Genomic DNA, 13,552 nt, shown 5'->3' with positions numbered 1-13,552 from the left:
GGTTAAAGGGTGGCAAAGGCAAGAGTGTGCATCAAGACCCAGGCTTACAGGCGTGTGTGTGTGTGTGTGTGTGTGTGTGTGTGCGCGCGTGAGCGCGCACACGCACGCATGTGAGTGAGCAAGGGAGAGACAGGGAGAGAGAAAGAGAGAGAGACATGTGGGAAAAAAGAGTGAGACAGAGATAGAGAAAGAGGCAGAGACAGAGCAATAGAGATGGTAAGAGACAGAGAAAGAGAGATAGAGACAAAGAGAGACAGAGACAGAGAGAGGTGAATATATATGTATTTGTTTAACACAGTTCAGCCCTCTCCCTTTTGGGCTCAAAGATCCATAGCTGAGATACAAGGCCTGAGGCTTTAGAAATCATGTCCATTGCCCACTGCAGGACAGACACAAAGGCCTGACTAGCTCAGTCAGGAAACTGATGCAGGTAAACTATAGAGACTGCCAATGGCTGCAGGGCCCCTCCAAGTGGGAGCTCTCCAAAGAAGGGAGTGGAGCAAGCACATCTCTTATCTTTCTGGAACAGTTAAATTCCCCCACATCAGGCACAAACAGAATCCATCCCTGCAAGGCTGAGCTGCCCCGTTCCCATTTAGCCGTGCTGCTTGCCTTTCAATTTGGTCTTAGGATGAGATGGATACAAATTGCAAAGGTTTAGTCAGCTTTTGAGCCAAAAGCAAATTTTACAGACGGGAAAGGGAGTGAGGGAGAAGAGGGAGGTGGGGAGGTGGCAGGAGGCAGAAGGAGAAAAGCTGAAAGAGAAAAATTGCTGAAAGGCCTCCTGCAGCCTGTCAGGAGTATTAACTTAGGATGATGTAGGAGAAAAGACTAAGTGGTTTTTGTGTCAGCTACACTGAATCAAACTTGTTCAAATATACACATGTGAGTGTGCGTGGCAGCAAGCAGAGCCTACCGCAGGAATGGAAAACAGCCTCTGAGTTTTAAGGTGGTTTTTTTTCTATGTTTTGCAAATATGAGAAACGCTATGCATAAATTAGATTAGAAAGCAGGAGGGTGGAGGGCTAAGGGCTAGGCACTGCCTCAGGGACCTAAGGGAAGGACCTGAGGCAGGAAGCAAGGGTGGTCACACAGGTTGCAGCGATGTCTGGGTGGGGCTGGGTCTTCAGTGTGGACAGGGAGAGCTCCAGGACCCTGAGAGGAAACAGGAATGCACTCTGACCAGACCACCAATGACGGAAAGGAGAAAATCCCTGCACCAGCCTCACCCAAGAATGCCAGATTACTTTACTGCTCTGTTCCACCAGAGCTGGCAGCCCAGAGAGAATGGGCACTGGGCCACAGCGTGGCTGGTTCCTGGTGACCTGGACATAACCTGCTCCCCTCAGACACCACCCCTTTATGGAGTACTTGCTGCATGATAAGTATTTTAAAAATTATTTAATTTTAAAACATTAAGTAAACACATATAATACATACTATGGAGTAGGCATTGTCTTAGTGCTTTATAGATATATTAATTTCTATTATATTAATATATTTTCTATATTAATATAATTTCTAATAATTTCTATGATATCAATATAATTTCTATCATGGTAATTTATTTATTAATGGTAACTACCTTATGGGTATCATTCTACAAAGAAGGAAAATGAAGCCCAGGAAGATGTAAACACCCTAGGATGACAGTTAAGGAGTCATGTCCTTGTATAATCCCCCTTCCTAGAGTGCATGGGGACCTGTGACTTGCTTCTAACCAATGAAATATGGCAAATGTAATGAGATGTTATTCCATGATTATGCTGATTATGCTGCATTATGTGTGACTGTGTCAGGATCCTGGAAGAAAGATGCTCCCCTGCATGGCCCTATCATGTGTGGGAAGGGCCACATGGCAGGGAACTGTGGATGGCCTGTAGGAACTGAAAGCCTCAGTCCTTCAGCCACAAGGAACTGAATTTTGCCAATCCCCATTGAGTCTGGATGGGGACCTTCAGCTTCTGGTGAGATTGTAGTCCTAGCTGATCCTGTGACTGCAGCCTGGGAACACACTGAGTAGAGGACCCAGCAATTCATTAGTGATCTTTGAACTCAGGTTTAGCATTGTTTTGGGCTGTCACTTACACAGCCACGTGTTCTCTCAGTCCTTACAGTGACTCTGAAATCTCGGTTCTTCTGTTTTCATCTGATAGCTGAAAAAACTGAGGCTCAGGGAGGCTAGTGGACCAAAGTCCCACAGCTGCAAGAGGCTCAGTCACAATTCTAACACCTGTGTCTGTCCACTACCAACCTTTTATGCTTTGGGGTGCAGTACCTTCCTCGACCAGATTAAGGGCTGGATCAGCCCATCTCTGAAGTTCTACCCAACTGGCCATTTTGACTTCTCCCTTGCTTTTCTTTCAACATCCTTTCTTCTCTTCTCTCTCCACCTTCCTCCCCTTTGGACTCTGTCTTCCACCTCCTATAATTTCTCCTAATGTCTCAACTCACTGACTTTCACTCTGGCCCTCATTACATGCTGCCAGGCAAGGTGGTGGGTGTGGAAGATACCAAGCATTTCCTTATGTCCTACATTTATTTCCTTGCTTCTTTCCTTATTCCATAATTTATTCTAGGACTTACTTTTCATATCTTCTCTGCTGATCCTTATAGTCAGCAATCTGGCATCAGAAGACCCCAGCCTATCCTAGGAATGATGTGGGAAAAGATTATCAATTCCAGTGTGGCCTGGGAGCAGGATGCCATCTGCAGCCCTCTTCCTCACCTCCACATGGCAGCCGGCACCTGCTCCACCGGAGGGGACAGTTTAATTCCTCTCCACTTCACCATCTTGCCTCAGAATATAACATCACCTTAGCTAAACTGCTTCCCGCAGGCTGATCTGATAGTTTAGGGTTGACAGATTGGATGAGAGCCGAGGGAATGGCTGCCCATCCACTGACCTCCTCCATCTGGCCTCTTTTTTGGACAGAAACTGGGAAGATGGTCAGTGAAGAAATAGTTCCTGGCACTTTTGCCAGGATTGCTTGTCCCATGGCCAGAGGATGGGTGGCATAATGCCCAGCAGCTTTCAAGGGCTCTTGTTATGATACAAAACAATAAAACCACTCTCATCCCTGGACTCTTCACAATTTACCTTCTCCATTCCCAGCCTGGACCTCTAAGAGAGCATTTCAGCTGGTTCTTAATGTTCTGCTTGTACATAAACATCATACATACATGTTCACACACATGAATACACAGGCATACACATTTACAAACATGCTTATATATCCTATTGGCTTAGGAGCTAAATGCTTTGTCCCCTTATTGATATTTCAATGTAAGTTTTGGACACTTTCAACTCCCATCTGGAAACTATCCTTTGTACCTCTAGTTGAAGCCTATTTAATTTGATACCCTTTTTTTTTTATGCTGTGAGCAATGTAAATGCGACAAAAAACACTGATCTCAACACAAAGTTTCCATAAAGATCAATTGAGATAATACTTGTGAATGTGTTTTCTGGGGTGGAAAGGGCTCAGCAAATTAACTGCAGCCAGTGGCCTGGCAGAGCCCCAGTTCATTTGCCCTTTGGACAAGCAGTGAGATGAGGATTGAGGGAGCCTGCCATTCGCATTCGTGTTCTGTATTAGAGCTTTTTATAAAATACTGAAAGAAGTATTTCCTTTTTTAAAAATACAATTTAAATAAATGCAAATATTTGTTTGCATCTCATGTTACCATGGTGTGTGGAGGTACCAGAGGGGACAGGGTGGGGGAGGGCAGTCATGGTAAGGAGAATGGTGCAGAAAATGGTGCACCTTTGTGGTACCATGCCTAGTGACTGACTTCCAGAGAGAGGAGGGAGCAATTAGATCCAAAAGCTGAAGCAGCTAAACTTTGTCTATCTGGATTCAGAGAGGTCTGCTAGGAGCCTTGAGTTCAGGTGTGGTTCATTCCTCCCCCCCACCCCACCTGGGCTCCTCAGAGCATGTTCAACTTCAGCACTCGGCAGGTTCAGCAGACAGAGAAAGCAGGTGTCTCCCACTGACTGCACAGGGACATTGGGCTTCGTGGGGGGCCTGAAACAAGTTCTAGTGCATGGGGGTGGTGCTCTAGGGTCTTTCAGGGGTGTAACAGGAAAGACTTTTAAGGTGTCTTAAGTTGGGGTGGTGCCCTGAAGTCATGGTCCAATCACCATGGACTTTTGGAGGCTCTTATTGACAGTACCTGACCACTTAAAAATGGTGAAGGCCCAGACATTCATTTGTAGATTATTATTTCATTCATAGTGATTATTCCCAAAGAAGGATGCACTGGCTTCCCAGTCTGAAGACTCAGGCTCTTCTCCCTCCCTCATATCTTATGAGGTTTTGGCTTATTATATCCTTGGTTTCACATTATGCTAAAGGAATGCAAAACCCAGACTCAGAACTTACAGAATCCAACTTCAGATATTTATGAAGCACCACTAGTGATCCCAATCCTGTTCCTACTTCTGATATGCAGGATATCTGGTGTGAATTTGAAGAAGGAACCCACAATTACAAGGTAAGAAAAGAAAATTCCCCAAACCAAAAACCTTCTTTTGGATGACCAACTAGAAAAAGAGCTCATGGTTTAGGGATTTCAGTTCCTACCTTAAACACCATTGGTCCATAGGTGAAAATCCTATTCCTCCTTAGAAACTTGGAATCAAATTGGAGGAACAAGACAGACACAAAGGAAAACACACCTCATTGCGTAAGTCTTTAAAAGGTTTTTGTATGTGATGAGAAGTGGGGGTCTCCCTGCAAGTCTTCCTGGAGGAGGCCGGAGGTTGAGGAAGCCCTGAATGATTGGAAAGATAGGATTAAAGGTATGTCTTGTATGATATTTTTCCATTGCATCAGAGAGAAAACTCCACCACTCAAAGCAATTTCAGGCAATGCCAAATTGATTCAAATCTTTGGTTCAAAGGGTCCAGGATTCTATCTTCTATAGATATCCTGTTTAGAAACTTTGCAAAATAGTAAGGAAGTTGAAATCCATGAAACTGACATCAACAGATTAGGCTTGTACCTTGAACACCCCCAGGGAGGTGGAACAATACTATCACAACAATACTAATGTGATAATAATTGGAATAACTACCACTTGTGGAAAAGTTGCTATCTGTTTGGCACTACACTGTGTGCATTGTATGTAATGTCTCATTTAATGTTCATGACACTCTTATTATATATATATATATTAGTTTTCCAATTCTATAAATAAACAGGTTCAGAGTAAATAATTATAAGAAGAACCCATATGTTGTCCTTACTATATTCCAGGCACCTTAAAAAAAGATATATATTTATCTCTATCTTACTTAACCCTCATGGTAACTGTATGAAGTAGTTATATTATTGTTCCCCTATTTCATCAGTGAGGAAAATGTAGCCTAGATTCAAACTTGCCTAAGATTCAAACAAACAAAGAAAATGCTTAAGGTTCTGTTGGCTGGCAAATGAGAATCAGAATTCAAACCCAGGCTGGTGGGTCTCCAAAGTCCAAATTTTCATGCCCTAATGTAAGGCAGCGTTACTCCAAGACTGCCATGGAATGAGCGCTAATAGCAGAGGCGTGTACACATTACCCCCAGGGGTCTGGGAGTAGAGCCTAAGGCAGCTAGCTGTCAGTGTGAAATTTCTTTGAAGCTATGTGTTTTATCTTAGACTTTTTGTGTGAATTTTGCATTATATTCCATAAAATATATTTTTAACATAAAAAAGTAATCTTTTGATTTTTGCTGTTTTTCTCAAAACTTTGAAGTAAAAGATACTCCCAAGAAGTATACTATGCTCACTCCATGATTTGCTTACCTCCTGGCCCACAGCTTGATGCTTCTGGATTACACATATGCCACTGCAGGAAGACTGTTTGAAGTGGAAAGAATGTGGCATTTGGAACCACACAGATCAGAGCTCAGATCCTGGCTCCATTATGTTACCAAGTGCTATGACTTGGGCAAGTCACTTCATTGCTCAGGTTCTCATCATCTGTAAATCAGAGATAATGATATATGTATGCCTGCCAGAGTGAGATTATAGGGGATCAGGTGAGGCATCTGACATTTACTAGGGGCTCGATAAGTGGTGCCATTCCAGTGGCTACTTGTGACTTGTATGCCTTTATCACCCCATAACTACTGAGAGTACCAACAGTGTTAAGCAAGTCATCTCTGTGTCACTCCACAACCTGTTTTTGTTTTTGGTGATGTAGAGGTGCTGGTCATTCTCCTGGGGGAGGAGCCTTGTATGTATTTTATGTTCCGCATAGCCTACCCCATCTGTGAGGCTTAAGTGGAAATTGGGGACTTTCTGTGTCTCTTTAACCCAAATCTGGATCATTTGTTGGCTGAGAAGGAGTTGTTTCCTGTTGACTCATAGCTCTGCCCAGAAGAAAGTCCACCTTGAAATGTATGGATAATATATGTATGACATTCATATGATACTCAAACCTCTCATTTAAACACTTTCTAAGACCTTCTGAATATCTAATCCAGCCTTAAGCAGAGAGGAGAATCAACAGGTTGATTGGGGTTCTGTAGAGTCAAAAAGAACTCCTGTTATCCTCTTGTGGCAACTTTGTTTACAGGAAAGTCAACTAAGTGTGCTGAACCTTAGATTTGTCATTTACAAACTAAAGCCAACCTGTGACAGATGATCATTAAAAATGCTTTATCACATGAGTTATGATGGCTTTCATTTAAAAAAAAAAAGGAAAAAGGAAAGAACATGTTGATGAGGCTGTGGAGAAATTAGAACCCTTTACATTGTTGATGGGATTGTAAAATGGCCCAGCCACTGTAGAAAACAGTGTAGTGATTCCTTGAAAAGCTAAGCTGACACTTAGCACATGATGCCACTATTTCATGCCTGTGAGTCTACCCAAAAGAATTGGAGCACAGACACAAACCAATATGTATACACTAATGTTCATAGCAGCATTGTTCACAATAGTCAAAGGATGAGAACAACCCAATATTAACAAATGAATGGATAGACAAAATGTGATATATACATACAATGGAATTATTCAGCCATAACAACATGAAATTTTGAAATATGCTACATTATTGACGAATCTTGAAAACGTTATGCTAAGTGAAATAAGCCAGTCATAAAAGGAGGAATATTGTATAATCCCACTTATGTGTGGTACTTAGAATAGTCCAATTCATAGAGACAGAGAGTAGCATAGTAGTTACAGGTACTGGGGGTAGAGTGGGGAATGGGGGTTTATTGTTTAATGGGCATAAAATTTCGGTTTGGGATGATAAAACAGTTCTGAAGATGGCTAGTGATGATGGTTACACAACAGTGTGAATATACTTAATACCAATGAACTCTGTACTTTAAAAAGGTTCAAATGTTAACCTTTTTGTTATGTATATTTTACCACAAAATTTTTTAGAGAATTCATTAAAGTTAACTATAACTTTTTTGTATTTTTTCCTTTTCCATTCTTCATCAGAAGATCAAAGTTTAAGTCCCCATTGCTTTGAAGAAGCAGGAAAAGTAGTTTTAAGCTTAGTCGGGCATTGGGCTCCATAAACCAAAGGGAGTGTGGGAGTGTTCCTGAAAACTCCTGTGGGGGCCTGATGTGTAGTGTGACATCCTGGAAATTGACGTTGGAAAACTGGCCTTTGACTTGCCCGTGTGCTGGGATAATGTCTAGTTACTTACCCTTGGTGAACAGTTAGGTGGGAAGCAGTTTTCCAAAATCATCAGTGAAGCAAGAAGGGCATAAACAGCTCCAATGGGAGAGCAAAAGAAGCTTCTTCCAGGTGTTTCTGTAATCTTCACACAATGTAGGTGCTACAGGCAGCAGCAGTGAGACTGAGGGAATCTGAATGTTGAGTACTAGATGTGTACGCTTCCACCAATGAGTGACATTGCTAACCACAGCCCTTGAGAAGCCATCTCATTTGTAACACATAGACTTTCAAGTATTCTTGCCTCCATCTTTTGATGTGTTTTTCTCAGTTGCCATCACCATGGAGATGACCCAAGAAAGGTCCACAGAGGATGACTGAGAAGGGAAGAGGAGAGTTTTGTATACAAGGAGACAGAGATGGGATTGATGAGTACAGACTAATGTCCTAGAAAAGTGGTGGGAAGAGTAAACCTTCCCTTTGGACTTTCCCTTCAGGGAGGAAGGGAGAGGAGGACGACGGATGTGGTAAGATTCTAAGATCAAGGGCTACATGGTTGTCACTAGACAGTTGAGGGATCCTGGAAAATTGCCCTGTTCCAAGTACCCAGCAAAACCTGGAAGTAGCAAGGTCCCAAAAGCCACCAACAGACTGTAAGTCAGACTGCTTACAGAGACTGGCTGTTTTTTCCTTGGGATATTTTGTGGATGACCATCCTTGGCAGCCAGAGCTTCCTCCAGTGGCCACTCAAGAATGTAACTGTGGTCTGAGTTTGGCCTGAGATTTTCCTATTCCCCAGATAAATGACCCCATAGTCCATCTCCCTGCTTCATAATGCTTCAGGACAAACTATAAACCTAAGCCAAATATCAGCGGGGCTGTGGAGTTTGAGTGAGGTGTTACCTGAATCAAACCTGCTAGAGACCCTCTGAAGGAGAAAGAAGTTAAGGACATCCCTGGGATAAAAATAACTTTAATAATGACAATACTACTACTAACAATAACAAAGGTATGTACAAGTATATGGATGTCAGTTCTTTCTCCCTCATGCCTCTGGGAGGGGACACTAGGTCAGAATATTTCTCCCTTCCTAGCCATACAGACTGTTTCTTCTTTCCCTTCACTCTTCCTTTGTCTCCTCCTATTGCCTTATTTCTGCTACCCTCTTTTCCTTCTCCCTCACACCTCACGTACAAAGACTGCAAAGGTAAATTTTAATCTGTCTGTTGTTCCCCATCTGGCCACACATGCTATAGGCACAGCCACACACTCTGGCTTGGCTCTCACCTTCAAGCAGCTCCACTCCTGTCTGTAAAGGCAAGAGAGTGGAGTTCACTATCCCATTCATCTTCACGTGTTTCTCTTTGTTATTAGAAAGATATTTCTCTGTGGCACAACGAAAATTCTAAGAAAAAAAATCCTAACCCTCAGAAATGTGTTCCCCCTGCTTCAGCAGTCCTCAAACATTTCCATTTGTATTGATTGCCTACTATAGCCTCTGAGCTTTTGAACATCAAATTTCAAAACAGTGACATAAAAGAGTGAACATGAAATGAGCAACTCGATTCTGCCCTCCATGCTGGGGGACATGTATTCTTCAAGTGGAGGAGAGAGAGGGGAGTCTTATCTCCCCCACCTACATTATCTCCTGAGGCTTTTTATACCAGCCCTTTTGAGGCTCTGACAACAAGGCAAGGATTTAGAAAGCTTTTCCTACAAGCTGAGCCAAGCACTGTGCTAGGTACATGTAGTACCTGGTAGTAAAGGATTTGGGGCTCAAGCAGATGGTTCACTTCAAGATACGAGAACAAGATGCAAGAAGGCTATACACATGGGGCCAAACCAAGTGAAATGCAAAAAAAAAAAAAAAAAAAAAAGTGACCTTAAGGTGACAGGCAGGGACTTTAAAATAAGAGCTAGGAAAGCTTATAGGCAAGGAAATGTACATGAAATTTAACATGGACAAATCTGAATTCAATCCCTTCCACCAAAATTTCTCTTTATTCTGTTACAGTCACTGTCTCTTAAAGGAAGCTACTATTTATTTAGTTACTGGCCAGAAACATGATTTCTTCTTCTATCTTTCCCCTAAGCCTACAATCACCATGTCCTGTTGATTCTATCTTCTAAAAAGTTTTAAAACTTAATCTCTGTCTGATTCCCTGGCCCCAGCTCTGCCCAGGGTTTTATCACTTTTACCTGGACAACTAAAACTCTCCTAACTCTTCTCTTTCTCTCTGCCTCACCTTCCACTCAGGGTGGAATGAATGCTCATTTTCTTTAAGTTAAAAACCAAGCTCTTTAAAATGGCATTCACAAACCTTTAGGGTCTGGGCCCTGCCCACCTCTTGAATGTCATCTCTTGCCACATGCCTTGTGCCTCAACCTTTCTCTTCCACTGGATATTCCTTAAATAGTTCATGTTCGTTCTCTCATGTCTGTCAGCACAAACTGTCTCCCCTGCTTGTAACTGTTTCTTCTCTATACTCCCTTACTTAGTTCTCTTCTACACAGACTCCGAGATGCAACTCATGTGTCACTGGGGAAGTATTCCTGACACTTTCTCCCCTTCCTTCCCATAACAGGTGTTCCCACCTGTCCCTAGCACTCATATCAGTGGCAGATTGGTTTAGCAAGCTCTCATGGAGAAAGGACTGTGTCCTGTTCATATTTATCTAGAAGCTGCCTCAGTCCCTAGTGTGAAGCAGAGGCTTCATAAAGATTGATTGAGAGGGCATCTGTGTAGCTCAGTCAGTTAAGCATCTGACTTTGGCTCAGGTCATGATCTCATGGTTCCTGGGTTTGAGCCCTGCTTTGGGCTCTGTGCTGGGAGCTCAGAGCCTGGAGCCTTCTTCAGATTATGTATCTCCCTCTCTCTCTCTACCCCTCCCCCCTACCTCTTACTTCCCCCTCTTGAAAATAAATAAGCATTAAAAATTTTTAAAAGATTGACTGAAGAATTAATGACAGAAACCAATCTGAGCAAAGGCATGAGAGTGGAAATTAAACATGGACTTTAAGAATACCAGGATGAGAAAAGATCTTGAACTTTTCCAAGTCCAACACTCTCATTCTATTGAAGTATGTGAACACTAGAGAAAAAAAAATGGACTTCCCAAGTCGACACAGTGAATTAATTTTAACAGTTGGCTTCCAATAGTATAATCCTGAAAGCAAGAGGGATCAAAATGGGTCATGGAAATAGAAATAAAGACTCACATATTGAATTTGTTAAGTCAGTCATGATTAGAAAAGATACTTGAGAAATTATCAGTGAAGATGAGGAGAAAATGAAAAACCAGCTCCAGGCCTAGTTGAGGAGTCAAGATGTAATAGCTGGAAGATGCTATAAAACCAGGTAAGTCCTACCTGAACCCAGGGAGCGAGAGGCAGTAGAGCATATAGTAAGTGATGCTGGGAGGAGGTTAGACTCAGTGTAAGAGAAGTTACATTTCTCTGACAATTTTTGACATAAGTTTCCTTTTCTAGGAGTCTTTCTTAATGGTGCAGTCTTTGCCACTTACATGTGAGCCCAATTCTATCTTCAAATGGATGTGCTTTATGGCTTACATTGAATTTGACCTGACAGCAACAGAGAGTCAGAATGAACTTAGTATATGAATTAGGAAGTCTGGTCTAGTGGGGTCTGAGGAGCTATGGTAGAGAGCTAGGAGAGGAAGGATGGATAAGCCTGAAGAATATGAAATGTTGGTTTGAATAATTGGTTGCTACACAGAATAGGGTGTCATTGTAGTCTTTAAATTTGGACAATGGCTTGTTTCCACTCCAATCCTTTTCCTATAGGATCATGCCTTGGAACTTTATGGTACTTATTGTTCCTTATACTTAGAACGCTCTTTTTCCTAGATATTCTCTCACTTGCTCTCTTATTTCTTCACATCTCTGCTCAAAAGTCATGTTATGAGAAAAGCCTGGCCTTGTCATCGGATTCAAACCTGCTATACTCCCCATTACCTATCTACCTATACCATGATGTATTTCTATGTTACACTTGCTGCCCTCTCATCTACTATAAGTCTTTTCCTTGTTTATTTGTTCATTGTCTATCACTACCCACTAGAACATAGGCTCTATGATGGGGGGGGCAGGGGGCATATTTTTGTCTGTTTTTTTTTCACTTCTGTATTTCCACTCCTACACTTGGCACATCCTATGTGTTCAAGAAACATGTTTGAATACACTTGGGAATCGTCAGAACAGAAAGCTTGCAGCATTCTCTTGACCTGCTCCGTGATGGGACTGCAGCAAGAGGACCCAGGGTACAATTGTGATATTGCCACTTTGTACAAGTAGACAACACCCACTCCATCTTGATTTCAGCATTTCTGTGCTGTGTCTACCCCAATGGTTAGGGCCTGCTCTTTCTCATCTAATGTCCTGACTAAGTACAAATTGTTACTAGAGGGTTCTTCATCACAAGTTATATGTTCTCAGATCCTCATACTCTCTTAAACTAATGGGTAAGTTACCAATGAGAGGAGAGAGGAGTCTCTTCCTTCCTTGATTTTTTTTTTTTTGTAAATGGTCTTCTGATGGTAAATTATCCTTTTATTTTCCTGATGTTCAGGTATTCTGGCCAGGTAAGAGGTTTGTAAGTAACTGAAAAAGCAGAGACTCCCCTTTCCTGTTTGTATCCCTGCTATGTCTCATCACACTGTTCACCCAAGTGGGTACTTAATAAAGTACTCACATAAAGAAGAGAACAATGGACATAACCTGGGAGAAAGAGGTGTTTGGAACAGGACTGCTCTCTTGATGATAGTGTTTGTGTGCTATTTGCTTTCTCATCCAAGTCCTAGAAAAATGAATCAAAAGACTCTCCCTTTCTAGAAAATCTTTGTATAGATTTGGTTGATGTGTACCTGCTGGCCAACTTTCTTGACAGAAATTTGGATAAGGTTTCTCTGGCTCTGGTCCTTTCTTTATTTTTCCAGGACACTATATTTTGTCTCCCTTTTAGTTGCTATTACCCTCCTTGAAAGGTCTGACAATTTCTAAGAGTGTCAACTGCGAAACACAGTCTGCTGAGGTTTCTTCACCGAAAGCTTTTTTACAAACATGCCCATGAGTCCCAAAGCTGCCTCTTTCCCTGCCTCACTTGTTTGTGAGGCCCTCTGCTCTTTTCTTGACTATGCTAGCTTTGGTTGTTCACTTCAGGTCACTGCTTGAATTGTCCTCATCAATTTACCATGTGTTTATTGAGCACATCCAATGTGCTCAGCACTAGGAATATAAAGATAAATTAGCTTTGGCTTCTGCCCTTGTAACTCTGATGTCTGGTGGGCCCATAGACCTGAGGTCAGATATTTGTCAATGAGTGTTCGGAGTGCTCTGAGCAGACAGTGAGAAGCATGTTGGGAACATGTGAGCATTGGGGTGACATTGGCTCACTCTGCCTTGGGTCTGGAAGGTGTTAACAAAGATGATGACTTTAGAACAAGGTCTCCGGTAAGCCAGGTTTACTATATTTGACTATAGAGCATGCTTTGGCCCTGAGAAATTTTTAACATATTTCACAATCTTTGGATTTTTAACAGGCACCCCACAAGACAATTCTGTCCCGTTCTGTCAGCTTCAGAGACTTAACATGTCTTTTACTTCATTTTCCTCTCTGATACTTCAATCCTTTCTGGATACATTCAGTCTGGCATCCAAGAGCTTATTTATTTTCTCCTGGGTACTTCACTCACTAGTTGGGTGTGTGACCATTTCCTGTGTACTTCAGTGTCTTTGATTATCCTCTCTCAGAGAAGATAAGCTACAAAATAGACATGGAGTGTTTCACCATTTACAGATGAACCAAATAAACTTCCAAGGGTCCAGTCATTCTCCCAGTCTTATGGTTCACTTAAGGAATTTAAGACTCTAGCCCTTGTTCCTTGTGGGTGGATGTCTTGCTCTCTC

This window comes from Suricata suricatta, chromosome 1, assembly GCF_006229205.1.
Source record: "Suricata suricatta isolate VVHF042 chromosome 1, meerkat_22Aug2017_6uvM2_HiC, whole genome shotgun sequence".
In the NCBI taxonomy this organism is placed as follows: Eukaryota; Metazoa; Chordata; class Mammalia; order Carnivora; family Herpestidae; genus Suricata; species Suricata suricatta.
The sequence above is the reverse complement of the archived record's forward strand: the minus strand, read 5'-3'. Positions refer to the sequence as shown.